The sequence below is a fragment of the Odocoileus virginianus genome, chromosome 11 (assembly GCF_023699985.2).
Source record: "Odocoileus virginianus isolate 20LAN1187 ecotype Illinois chromosome 11, Ovbor_1.2, whole genome shotgun sequence".
In the NCBI taxonomy this organism is placed as follows: Eukaryota; Metazoa; Chordata; class Mammalia; order Artiodactyla; family Cervidae; genus Odocoileus; species Odocoileus virginianus.
Window position 1 is genome coordinate 64,840,711 of NC_069684.1, and position 12,170 is coordinate 64,852,880.

Genomic DNA, 12,170 nt, shown 5'->3' on the forward strand with positions numbered 1-12,170 from the left:
ACAGTTTGAATTAAGTAAATGAATTTATTTAAAAAGTTATGATTCTTGCTACTTATAGAATAAGAAATTTTAAAAATATATAATCTGGATTTGATTTTAGGCTACCATCCATCCAGAATTAAACTTTTAGTTGATATCCATCTCCATAAATAGATCATGTAATTCATATTATTTTATGTTTCATATTGGAGAGAGATTAGACAACCTCAGAAGAGAATCACCGCTAAATATTAAATTTTATAAAGATTTGAAACTTTTTACTATAATAAAAAACAAAGTGTCTATAAATGAAGTTCTTATTCACAAAAACTCTGATGTCATAAGTGAACTACCTAGAGAGGGTCTGGTCTACTCTTTGCTTTGCAACCAAACAAATCTGCATTTAGAGACTTCTAATGATAATTGTAATGTCATTTTCTAATGGCATTTTCTAATGTCATGTCTAATTCTAATTCTTCTAATGACAATTCTAATGAAATGGCTTAAAGCTTAACATTCAGAAAACTAAGATCATGGCATCTGGTCCTATCACCTCATGGGAAATAGATGGGGAGACAGTGGAAACAGTGTCAGACTTTATTTTTGGGGGCTCCAAAATCACTGCAGATGGTGACTGCCGCCATGAAATTAAAAGACACTTACTCCTTGGAAGGAAAGTTATGACCAACCTCGACAGCATATTAAAAAGCAGAGACATTACTTTGCCAACAAAGGTCCGTCTGGTCAAGGCTATGGTTTTTATCCAGTGGTCATGTATGGATGTGAGAGGCGGACTGTGAAGAAAGCCGAGCACTGAAAAATTGATGCTTTTGAACTGTGGTGTTGGAGAAGGCTCTTGAGAGTCCCTTGGACTGCAAGGAGATCCAACCAGTCTATCCTGAAGGAGATAAGTCCTGGGTGTTCATTGGAAGGACTGATGTTGAAGCTGAAACTCCAGTACTTTGGCCACCTCATGCGAAGAGCTGACTCATTGGAAAAGACCCTGATGCTGGGAGGGATTGAGGGCAGGAGGAGAAAGGGATGACAGAGGAGGAGATGGCTGGATGGCATCACCGACTCGATGGGCATGAGTTTGAGTAAACTCCGGGAGTTTGTGATGGACAGGGAGTCCTGGTGTGCTGCGATTCATGGCGTTGCAAAGAGTCGGACACGACTGAGCGACTCAACTTTACTAAATGACAATTCTAACTGAAAGAAAACTGAATATCAGATAAAACATTTCCTGAATATTTTCTACTATACTGCCTTAAATATGAAAAATAATCACAATTTTGGATCAGATAGCAGTCATTTCTGAACTCAAATGGATAGGAGCTAACACTGATGGAAGCAAAAACCTAAGTTTTAAGATCTGGGAGATAGCCACCGATTTTTTAGCAGAAGTGGTTCAAAGATCCAGACTGACATTTGGTAAACAACCATTAAGTACTGCTTTTTGTTTTCCTCAATATGATTTTTCAATGATCCTAAGAACAATCTGTGAAAAAAATTAAAGATGAAAATAAAGAATTGAAGCAACACTAACCATTTTATGTAACCTTGTTCCTTAAGAATGCAGGGGCCAAAAAGTGTGAACAATAGATGATGAAAGAAAGAATCGTATCTATATTAGGTATTATTAACCACCCATATTAGTGTGATTCTTTTTGGTTTCAAACTTCAAACTACTTTATCTTAACTTGCTTTGCTTCATGCTTCTCACAAATGGTGGTGTTTAATTGAGAAACATAACCTTGTTCTGTATATAATATGACCCAGAAAAAGTAGGACAGTTGATATCATAAGTGACACAAAAACTGGTGTTATCAGCAAACCCAACATTTCTCAGAGGAATAAAGACAATTTTCTTTAAGAGTCTCATTCTGAAGCTACACTTCGGTAAACAAAATTTTGTGCCTTTAAAAAATTACCTAACTCCCATCTATCATCTCTCTTTATTCCAATAAAGATTGCTCTAAGGTAAGGGTTATTTAAGGCCCCTGTTCTCCTAGGGCAGACACGGACCTGCCCTCCTTGCAAGTCCTTCCTACTCTCAGGGCCCATTAGACGTCGCTTTCCTCCTGCTGCCTCGATTGCAGTTGACAGAGACAACTTCCACAATCTAGCTTCTAACAGCTTGGTATCTCCTTAATTCAAATTAGTAGGGGAGCACAAATTGAAAATAACCGTTACCTGCCACCTAGCAGGTAGAAGAAAAGCAGTTTTTTGCTTCTTTTTTTTAACCACACCAAAAACAAACTAGAGAAAGCATTTACTTTTGTTGGGGAGGAAGAAATTTTCCTCTGCCCTTCTAGGTTCTTCTGTTTGCTCTAGCAATTAAATTGATATGAGACATAATAGGAGAAAATTAAAACAAAAGCTTAATAATATGCACATATGGGAGAAACTCAGGAACAGTGAGTAATTCACCAGAATGGTTAAAACCCTCACCGTAAATCCCACCTTCAGCTAGAGACAAAAGACGGTGTTGGGGTTAGTGGTCTGGGACTTCAGAGGGGAAAAAGGCAATGCACATGCAGATGGAAAGGCAAATGTTTGGTAAAAATGATTGCTTAGCCTTGAGAGATACAAGGGGACACAAGGAACTCTAAGGAATTCCTCTCCACACCTTGGAGAAGGAAATGGCAACCCACTCCAGGATTCTTGCCTGGGACATCCCATGGACAGAAGAGCCTGGTGGGCTACAGTCCATGGGATCGCAGAGTTGGACACGGCTGAGCAACTGAAATAATTCTACACCTAGCCAACACTCACTACAGAAATCTCTGGTGACAGATCTCTTCCTATAACAAGCCCTCTATGTAAATTATTTTAGGCAATTAGGAGAAGGTCAAAGTTTCTGAGTCTTTGAGTCTTGATTGTTTTCAACTCAAAATAATCCACACTCCAAAGAGACATTTTGGGGTAGCACATTTTGTTCCCCAAAGCTTTTACTTTCCTCTTCATATTTCCAGGAAAAAAGGACACAGCAGGTGACAAAGTAGAACCAAGGGATCATTGAACAGTAAGGAGCAAGGAATCAAAAAAATGGCCCCATATATTTATTTATTAGTTAATTTTTCCATTTATTTTTATTAGTTGTAGGCTAATTCCTTTACAATATTGTAGTGGTTTTTGCCATACATTGACATGAATCAGCCATGGATTTACATTTGTTCCCCATCCCGATCCCCCCCTCCTGCCTCCCTCCCCATCCCATCCCTCTGGGTCTTCCCAGTGAAACAGCCCTGAGCACTTGTCTCATGCATCAGACCTGGGCTGGCAATCTGGTCCCATATACTTACGTACTTGTATATATGAATATATATGTATATACAAATATATTTACATATATATATACATGTGCACAAGTATATATATATATAAAGTATATATGTGTGTATATATAGGTTTACATTTGTGTATGTATATATGTGTTTAAGTGTATACAATATTAAAGTAGGAAGAAACTTTAGAAAGAGATGTATAGTAACATTTTTCCCATTCCATCATTGTAACAAAGGCTGAATTATGTTCAATTTAATCTGTCTACACATATAAAAATTTTCCAACTGTTTCTGAGGCAAACATGAAGCATGTAAAATGCTGGTCTCCTTAGGTACAATGATATTTCATATTCCAATGACTTATTTGGAGTTAAGATTGCAAAGCTACCACAGTGGGGTGAGACTTTACAGAGCAAATAAAAAAATAGTTGTATAAAACAACTGCAACCAAAGATATAAAATGATTCTTAAAGGCTTATCAAATTTGTTTATGGCCCACTAAGAAGAAAAAAGTTATTAACTACATCAAATAAATCAGTCTCTTCTGATTCTTAGGAATTTGTGTTGTTTCCTATGAATCTTCCTCAAAAGCACATTTGCATTTCATCACACTATCACAATGAAATGACTTGGTGATGTGAACTACTGAAAAACAGAAAAATTAACAATATTCATGGCTTAAACTTTAGAGAGATAGCAATCTAAGAATAAAAGTTGGTATTTAGTTTTATAATGCTTGCAAATCTACATGTTTTCCCTTCCTATCTACAAATTTGAGCATAATCACTGCACTTACAAATCTACACAAAAGCATCGAAGTACTTAAACATCTTTGCTTTTCAAAGATTTGGTCTCATGCTTGATCTGACATGTGATCGTGTTTTATAAAGCAACATCTGCATGCTACTTTTGAAATGTTGTAAAAGTTTGGCTATCTTTACAAAAGTTTCACATAGTAAAACACAGTATTCTTGTTACATTTCTTATAGAGACTGTGGCCCCTGGGATCTGCTGGGGCTGGGAAGAAGAGGTTCCTGATTCCTGTCATTCACAAGCTCTCCAGTATCCTGGGCCCCAAGCTAAAAGAGTCCACATGGAAGCAATGTTAAGAGATGAAGGGAAGGTCCATTGACTGCCACCCAATTTCCTGAAACTGCCCACTTAGAATACTTACTTAGACATGACAAGCCTCCCTTTATCAAGTGCGAAGCCTGAGTGTGCTGAGCCGACGCAAGGGGCAGGGCGATCTCCCCCAACACCTCATTTTCAGGAAAAAGGAGAGAGGATCTAGCTCGAATAAAGAGAAGAGCCACACGGAGGCAGGGGCCAGTGACATCCACCCGGCATGCGTGTCAGGAGGACAAGGGCTTGCCTGGTGGCCCAGTGTATAAAAGAATCCACCTGCAATGCAGGAGACAGAGGAGATGCAGGTTTCAGCCCTGGGTCAGGAAGATCCCCTGGAGGAGGAAATGGCAACCCACTCCAATATTCTTGCCTGAAAAATCCCATGGATGGGGGAGCCTAGTGGGCTACAGTCCATGGGGTCACAACTGAGCGCAGCATGCACATAGGATGAGGAGAGGGGAGGAGGCCATGGGCTGTGGGAGCATCTTCAAGGAGGCTGTCTCACCAGTTTGTGTGAGCATCTGGCCCTTCCACATGTCAGAGCCTGGCTCAAGGAATTACATTCCTCGTTGAACATTTTCAAAACAGCCTCATTTATTTCTTTTTACAAATACCTTTTTCAAAATAATGTTTGTTTACAGGAGTCATCTGGAAAATTAAATGGTATATCTTGATGTTCTTAAAAAAAAAATTAAGACCTCCTTTGTTTCATGAAAGTTTCTGAAAATTGAAAGGATTAAAACTCCATGTGTGAAAACATTTAGCTAAGGGATATTATTTCCTTATAGAACAGAATATTCTAAGCTGAGAGGAGTTTTCTCAGCAATTCAGACTATTGTGAACTTAAAGGCTTGCGTCAAAAAATAAAAGGCATTTGAGGCTAAAATGATCTAGTGTTCTCTCATCATGGTACAGGCAGACCATGAGTATTATGTATTTTGGTTGTGGAGGAAAACTGGTTGGGAAAAACCTAGGTGTGTAAAGTATGCTTTAAAATTCTTTCTCATATAATTGTCATGGTTCCTTTGTTATCAATATAGAAAATCTGTGCAGTTTCTCTTGGTTATTAAGTATTCTATAAGGTCTCATATTCTCATCTTCTTTGGTTTCAGGTAACAGGCATATACTTCAAGTTGGCAAAAACAACCAAAGTTGTAGCTGTTTTTGTTTAGTTGCTAAGTCACGTCTGACTCTTTTGTGACCCCATGAACTGCAGCCTACCAGGGTCCTATCTCCACGGCATTCTCCAAGCAAGAATACTGGAGTGATTTGCCATTTCCTCCTCCAGGGGATCTTCCTGACCCAGGGATCAAGCCCAAGTCTCCTGCCTCTCCTGTGTTGACAGGTAGATTCTTTACCACTGAACCACCCCAGATGCCAGAGAGACAAAGTATTTGAATATTATTCAGATCCAAGCTGAAGTGACTCAGCTGAGTTTTAAAATCAATAGAATGGTTCTGAGTACTCTATCCCATATTCTGCATGAAACTCAATACCCTCACCAATATGTGAAATTCCTGGGACTGACCCTATCTCCATGTCCTTGTTTCAATCTCAACTTAAGTTTCCCCCGTGGATCTCCCTCACACCCTGGGCCCATATAGATGTTTAGCTCCACCCCTTTAATTTTCTCAAAACAAATAAACAAGCCTTCATAAGGGCGAATAAAAAGAAGGCATTTTGCAGTGTCACAGACTTAAGGGAAGTTTGGGCTTCTGCTGGGGATAACACCCAGCAGCACCAGCAGTTGTAACTATTAGATGCCTCTCTCTCTCCCTCTCTTTGTGAAGCCATTTACTCACACACAGGAGCCTAAGCTTCCCTCCCTCAAGACTTTCTCACCTTTGTATTTCACTTCCTCAATTAAGCAAAAAATTGAGCTGAGTTCTTTCCACTCAGCTCTGAGCTTTCCTTTGTATGGAATGAACCCTGATAACATCCATCGAGAACTTTCTTCCACCTCCATTTCTTGAAGGGAAGACAGCAATATGACAATTTATTTTCCCTCTCGGTAGCACTCACCATGGCCACGGGTGCTGTCCCTGGAATATTTCTGATTCTCCTTCCTCCGGGACACAGGGTGGGGCTGTATTTTTTTGGCCCCACCAGTTTCATGTGATTCATACAATGTGACAATTTCTGAAAGCTGGGTGGTGAGTGATCAATGTCACTTCTGAGCAGGAGCATTGAACTTCCAGCTTGAAGCACTCTCTCTTCCCCCTGCCAGGTACCAGCACTGCTTGGGATGCAGATGCCTCAGGGCACCTGAGTGCTTACAGCAGGAAACACTGCAGTTGACCCACAGTAGGCAGTTCCCTGGGTAACTAATGGATTTGACCTTCCTCAATGCCCCTACAGTGCTAGGTAGCAAAATGAAAAATTAGACCTGATCATTAATGATACCTGGTCCTTCAAATGTAAACATTTTCCCTATTTAAATAGTTTCTTTCAGGTGGATTCACAGACTGGGGAGTTTAGCATCATGATGATGAGACCCCGCATCCATTCCCAACAGCTGGAGCTATTTTCTGGTCCTTGCTGGGACCAGAGATGACATTTCATTGCTCGGTGCTCCCTGCAGACAGAGGCCACACCATGAACAAGCTCTAGGGAGCAACCAAGTCTGCAGAGCGCTGCCTGCCCCTGCAGGCCCTCCTGTTGCCTTCAGGTGGGTGTGATTCTGACTTAGTCCTTGCCCAGCAGGGCTCCCTGAAACCTCAACAAGAGCAACCCCATTCATCTCCCAAGCCTGATAGCATAACTGATTTTGATATACATCAAATCATTTAGGAGATACAAGAGATTCCCGGCAATCCTGCTACATAAGCACTCCACATCACTGTTTCCCACTGATGTGGTCATCCATGATACAGAAGGGTCTTTCTACAAGGTAGCCTTCTCCCCAAGACCCTAAGGTGATGTGGCAAAAGGCTTCTTGATTTAGTTTTTATTTCATATGATATGTTGGGAGAGTGTGTAATTTCCTGAGTTCCGTCTCACTACAGCAAAGATCTGAAATGGCGGACCAGTGTTATAGCTGGGTTACAGCTCAGTTTTATTTGGCAAACAAAGGAAAATACACCCTCGAGGCATGAAAGTGGCCAAACCAAAAAAAGAGAGAGGTTCAATCTTGGCTTCTCTTTTTATATGCTTTTTCTCCTCCCCTTGAGTCTGCCCTATTTAAATTGGCTAGCTAGAAGGGCTGTTTGTTTCACCTGAGGTTCTCACTCTGGTCCTTGGATTTTCTGTTGTTCCATTTTTGTGGGCTTTTTCCTTTCTTTGTCTTTTAGCCACACCATTTGGGACTCTTTTTTCCTATTCTAACTACCTAATATTCCCCTCTCAAGAGATGGGAGGCCCAATTCTTTGGGAACAGGGGTGTCGCGGCCTCTCTGGCTACTTCCTGCTGAGCTGGGATGGCAAGGGGCATTGGGCCTCCCCCTCTTGCTAGTCTCAGGCCTCAGAGTCCTTATAGTGGTGTCCATCTAAGGATGAGTGATATTTTTCATGGTCGGTTGTAGTTTTATGTATCCTTGTTGAACTGCCACTGCATGTTGTAGCTTGTTGACCTGGGCAGAGACAAAACAGGTTAGACAACTGGTAATACATGGAACAATCATAATCAGCATCAATATGGTGATAACAGGGATTAGCAGGGACAGTAGCCAGCTCTAAACTCCCCCTCACCAGGAGAAGGATCCCCCACAGAGAAACTGTAGCCACCCTGAGGACTTTCCAGACCATTCCTTGAGATCCCACAGGATCTGAATGCTTTTCTTGAGGACCGTGAGACTTTCTTTAACTTGGCTGGAGGTATTTACCCAGAAACAACACATCTCATTCAAGATGGCTCTAGTGTCTCCTTGTTCAGGGATCAGGAAATCTCTCTCCTCTCTATTTTGGAGTGCAACCCCTGCCAAGCTGTGTGACTCTTTAGAGCTATCCTGAGAAATCTTACCTCAGAAACTTAATTTTGGGGGTGTTCATCAGAATGGCACTCATTTGTAGTTCTGAATAGGTATCTGAGATCTCCCAGGAGCTCACAGGTGTATTAAGTGTCCTCTTCTGTTTTCTTCCACAGCTTGACTCCTGAGTAGTGAATCCAGGAGTCACGTCCTGGTACCTTGACCACTGTGGGAGTAGAAAGTATTACAGGGTAGGGGCCCTTCCATGTGGGCTGGAGTTGAGCTTTTGGGGACCCATCTTTCCAGACTTTAATTAGGACTTGAGTCCCTGGAGCATATAGTAGTGACTCTTTAGACTGTTGTGAGTCCTCTGTTGATACCCCACAAGCGTATATCTTGTTGGAATTGCCCAGTGGCCATGGTATAAGATCAGAGTATCTGAGCCTCTGGATCTAGGAAGAGGTCATTGACACAAACAAAAGGTCTCCCATATAGCATCTCATAAGGACAAAGACCAACCTGTTCCATAGGGGCACTATAGGTGCAGAGGAGAACTACTGGTAAAGCCTCTTTCCATCCCAGGGAGGTCTCCTTGGTTATCTTTTATATCACAGATTTTAAGTATTGGTTGGCTCTTCCTACTTTTCCTGAAGACTGAGGCCTCCAGGCACAATGGAGGTAATAAGTACTGCCCAATGCTTTAGAGACCCCGTCGGTGACCTTAGACGTAAATGATACCCCGTTGTCACTTTGTAATGACCTGGGCAGACCAAATCTCAGAATAATTTCATGGAGATTTTTTTTTTTTTTACCACCTCCTCAGCCTTCTCAGTCTGGATGGGAAAGCCTTCAATCCATTCTGTGAATGTACCTATCATGACTAATAGGTATTTATACCCTTGAGAAACTGGCATCTGGGTGAAGTCCATCTGCCAGTCCTCTCCTGGGTAGGTCCCACGTCGTTGGACAGGCTGGACCAGCTGGGGTCATTGAGCTCCTTGGGGGTTGTTTAACTGGTTCAAGAGGAGACCATTTCCCTTATAGTCGTTTGGAGGCCTGTTCCTCTGAAGCACCTTTCTAATAACCTTTGGAGGACCTTCTTCCCTAAATGAGTGGGGGCATGTAAGGAGTTAACCAACTTCCACTGGAGGTTCCCAGGCAGAAAAAGGAGTCCCTCCTTTGGAACCACTCCATATGACCTTCTTGAAAGCCCTCACTCTTAGCTTTAAGAGTCTCACCTTCAGTAGAGGAAGTAGTTTCTGGCAAATTAGTCTGTGGAACTAAGGTGGCAACCCCGATTAGGTCCCCATTCTGTAACTCTGCTCTCTTAGCTGCCTGATCAGCTGCTTGGTTCCCTCGTGCCACTTCTGTGCTCCCAGCTTGGTGTCCTTTACAGTGGGAGACTGAACCCTCAGCGGTTTCCTGGCTGCCTCCAGAAGCCTAAGGATTTGATCAGCATATTTGACTGGGGACCCTTGGGTGGTCAAGTGGCCTCTTTCATTCCAAATAGCAGCGTGTGCATGTAGCACCAGAAAGGCATAACTGGAGTCAGTGTAAATGGCTAAATCTTTTTCATTTTCCCAGCTCTAAAGCTTGAGTCAGGGCTATGAGCTCAGCCAAATGGGCTGAAGTATCTGGTGGCAAAAGTTCAGCCTCTACAGTCTCAAAATTGGAGACTGCTACATATCCAGCTCTTGTTTTTCCATCCAAGACAAAGCTGCTTCCATCGGTGTACCAGATTTCCTCAGGATTGGTCAGAAGATCTGACAATCCCTCTCAGGGTTTTGTCCAGTGGTCCAAGGTTTCTAGGCAAGAGTGAAAGAGGAGAGAGCCCTGAGGGGTATGCAGGAGGGTAGCAGGGTTAAGAACCTCACAAGGAGATAGAGTAAGGCCTGGATTTTTCCATCAGTACTACTTGATATCTGAGGATCCTTTGATCAGACATCCATAAATGGCCTCTCCCATTAAGGAATTGTTTTACTTGATGGATGGTAAAAGTAGTTTGCCCCCAAGAGAGAGTTTTAAAGCATCTTCTATCAGAACTGCAAAAGCTGCAAGATTTCAAAAGCAGGGAAATATCTCTTCCCAATAATGGAGTAGGACACTCAGGGACCACCAGAAACTGGTGCAAAAATATTTGTCCATCCCAGCAACAAAGAAGTGCTCGGGTGAATCTTTCTGTAATTGCTTTTCCTACAACACTCCAAATGGTACAGGTTTGAGAGGAGAAGGCTCTGGAGTAGGAGGTCAGGACAGAGTTAGGTAGACCCTGGGTCAACCAAGAAATTCTCGGACCTACCTGCCACATCCAGTTGCACTGTTAACTCCAGTCCTGTGATGGTTATCTGTGACAGGCTGACTGACTGGAGCAGGCCGCTTCAGTCCTGTTGAACCATCATGAGGGAAGGCTTGACGCTTGATCTTGAGGCTCTTAGATCCCCAGGGCAGAGTGTTGCCCATTGTCCCAATTGATGGCATTTGTAGCAAGCTGTTTTAGGAGACTTGTCATGGTTTGGACACTCTTTGGCCCAATGTTCTGCCTCTCTATAGATTAGGCATTTGCCTCATGCCTTGTCCTTTAAGGACTCAGGTTTGCCATAGGGCTTCCCTGGAGGGCAGCCTTGTCTCTTTCCTTTTCTCCCTTTCCTGGGCCTTGGCCTCCCTCTCCTGTTCTCTCTCATAAAAGGTATTGGTGGCTGTCTGGACCATCTCATCTACAGAGGCAACAGGGCCCTGCTGCTGGAGCTGCTGAAACTTTACCCTGAAGTCTGAGGCACACTGGGACAGGAATTTGTCCTTTAAAATTATCTGTCCCTTGTAAGAGTCTAAGTCCAGATTAGTAAACTTTTGGAGGGCCTCTTTCAGCCTTTCCAGAAAGGCAATGGGGTTCTCGTTGGACTCCTGACTTATTTCTGAGACTGGGCAGAGTACCACAAATAATAGGCTTCCTTCTATTTCCATAAGTGGACTTCCTTAGGGGTGAGTCTTTCTGAAGCTTATCCTACCCAGTACTGTTGCAACCTGAGAGCCAGGCGTCCGCGGGTCAGGGTGCAGAGTCCCAGGAAGATTAGGGCACGACAACCTCCTGGAGATCGAATCCCTGGACAGGTTGAGGCATATTAACCTCCTGAGAATTGGGTCCCTTGGCAGGATGAGGCAGGCCAACCTCCTGGGACCCAGAGACTGGCAGATTCCAGAGCAGGTGGAGGCTTGACAACCTTCCAAGGGCCAAATCCCTAGGCAGGTCAAGGCAGGTTGACCTCCTGGGATCCCAAGCTGGTGGATCCCCAAGCAGGCTGAGGCATGACAACCTCCCAGGGACCAGATTCCTAGGCAGATCAAGGCAGGTTGACCTCCAAGGACCCCACCCAGTCGTCAGCTGGGTGTCCCCAAGGTCTCCAGTGTGACTAGTGCTGGGTAGGAGTAAGAGGTTATAATCTCATTGCAAGTTTGTCCACCACAGATGGGAATAGATACCATGATGTAAAGCAGTCCAAGCCTGTGCCCTGAGACTAGGAACCTGGCGAAACAGCCATAAGCCTTATCCTCTTATTGCTTTAAGGGAATGTAAGTCATTGATTTCTTCCCCTAGTCCTCCAAAAGAGCAGTTGAGGTTGCTTCCAATGGTAAACATTTCACTGTCATAGACCCACTTTGGGTAATAACAGAATTAATGACAAAGGAGTGGGTTATCTGGTCCTGTTAGGAGCCTTAAGAGTATTTTAATAATAAGCTGGGTGGAGCTATGTTGCCTACAAGGGGGCAGGGTGCTGGCTGTAGGAGTTAGTAAGTGGCTTAAGGACAAAATGATAAGAGGCAACAGACCAGATGTTCCATAAAAGTGGAGTGATTTGACCTAGGGGTATGTTTGTAA

General features: G+C 43.0%; 1 long non-coding RNA gene across 1 annotated transcript; it reads right to left on the reverse strand.

Annotated features, from left to right (window-relative positions):
* Positions 1 to 7,422: 7,422 nt before the first annotated feature.
* Positions 7,423 to 8,801, reverse strand: LOC139037392 (uncharacterized). The gene is made up of 2 exons (XR_011490166.1): positions 8,350 to 8,801; positions 7,423 to 7,960 (listed from the first exon to the last, which is right to left on the reverse strand). It is a non-coding gene; the product is annotated as an uncharacterized lncRNA (long non-coding RNA).
* Between the last annotated feature and the right edge of the window lie 3,369 nt (positions 8,802 to 12,170).